Here is a 2,069-nt window from a genome sequence, read left to right as displayed (position 1 = left end):
TGAAGAGTGCCTATTTGCCATTAATTTTGATGCATTATAATACTGCCAGGTAATCATCATAACTTTAAGTTTTTAACACCACTGAGTCAGCCCGTAAGTTTAATAATGAAGGATCAGGTAAGTTATATAATACTCCTGGGTAAATAAATATGCTTGTAGGCTTCTGCTTTAAATTGAAAGGGCTACATTTGTGGCATCTCTTCCACAAGCACAGCAGCTTGCCCCCACATATTGCCAACATAACTCCACCCTAGATAGGTGGGGCATAATTAACTAGGATGCGAGCCCCACCCAAGCCATAGTCTACAAATGCAACCAACTTTGGTATACGTATTTATCCTGACCCTCCGCCTTTCGCGAGGGTCAGGCCCGCCTGACTAGCTTCTTAGAGGACCATATCTTGAGGACTCCATTGGTACTACTAGTGTGGGTCTAGACCTGGTCTAAGCGGAAAGCCAAGAATCAGCGAACTGGCTGTTGTTCAGCCACCTTTTTTCATCATCATCATCATCATCATCATCAAGTCCTGTCAATCCAGTTGTCGGTCTGTATCTCGGTATTGGTTGATGCTACAAGGATAATTTTTACACCAATCTGTTCCAACAGCCTATGCACAGGTCCATGTCCCATTAAATTATTCTTCAAGAAAGGAAAAAGTGATACTATGACTGCTGGATTGTGCCATCTTAGCTGCAAGCCGCCATTTTGTGAATTAAAGAAGCATGTGCTCCAAAATTTGGTGTGGTCGCTCATGCTCAGATCTCAGAAGTGGGAAAAGCAAGAAATTTTTTACCTAGCTAGGCTAGCTATGCTTGGAATCAATTGCAATACTTAGTGGAGGTTTCCAACTAAGAGAAGGTATTAATCTTTTATATTATTATTTTATGAAGTGTGTAATAAATTATTTTATTTCAAAAAACAAACAATACTAATTAATGTGATAATAATATGAACTCGACAACAGGAAGACTACAGGATTGCATGTAAGATGGAGCTTCTCGAACAAGGACATGTGTCAAGACCATAGGCGGCGGAACAGGGGGGGCAGAGGGGGCTAAAGCCCCCCCAGTCTTGAAACAGGAGGGGCTGAGCCCCCCCAAAAAATTCTCTGCAACTGACTAACAAAGAAAATAAAACTGACTTTTATCAGTAAAATTAGACCTGCAGTCATCATCTCTTCATTTTATTTAAAGAAAAAGACAAGAAAACTACTCTAAATCCAACAATAGAAGATTAGCACCATTTTTTGTAAAATTAGCAGCCATTTTTGTATAAAACCACACCTATTTTAATAACTTAATTGATGTTCAGCCCCCCAAAATAAATTTTGTTCCGCCGCCTATGGTCAAGACTATAGTCATCAGTATAGTAGATATTCCTTGACCATATCTATTCAATCAGTGCTGTCTCTCATAAATGCTGTAAAATCATAACAATGATAATAATAATAATAATAAACTTATTGTTTGTGTAAAATCAACATGTATCACAATTGCAACTGAAGAAATATTATAAATATCTTTAATAATCAACACAAACAAGAACATAAAAAAATTTTTAAAAACCAAAATTGAGTAGGACTCCGAACAACCAACGAAAATATGAAATGAAAATCCTACTCTCATGACGCAAATTCTACTCTACACTGCAAGGTGATCTCTAATTTTTAAATGAGAACATTAAAAGTAAAATGTAGAGTAGAATTTGCATTACGAGAGTAGGATTTTAATTTTGTATTTAATTGGTCGCTCTGAATCCTACTCAATCTTGTTTTTTTAATTTTTTATGTTTATAGCCCATGGTTTATCCCAAAAAATGACTTCAAAATTTCCCATAAATTTTTATTACTTTTTTGATATGCATTGATGTCCTTATGCTATGTAGAAAGTTTGAGCCGATTCTGGCTTAATTTATTTGAGTTATGAGTTATGACCATTTTAAAGAATCAACCGTTTTTTAAAAAATTTCTGTTTACCCGAATTTTAATTACATTTTTGAATACACATTGATGTCCTTATGCTATGTAAAAAGTTTAAGCTAATTTTGACTTAATTTCTGACCATTTGGTA

Source organism: Amphimedon queenslandica, unplaced genomic scaffold (assembly GCF_000090795.2).
Source record: "Amphimedon queenslandica unplaced genomic scaffold, v1.1 AMPQUscaffold_11098, whole genome shotgun sequence".
NCBI lineage: Eukaryota > Metazoa > Porifera > Demospongiae > Haplosclerida > Niphatidae > Amphimedon > Amphimedon queenslandica.
This window is presented reverse-complemented; position numbering follows the sequence as displayed.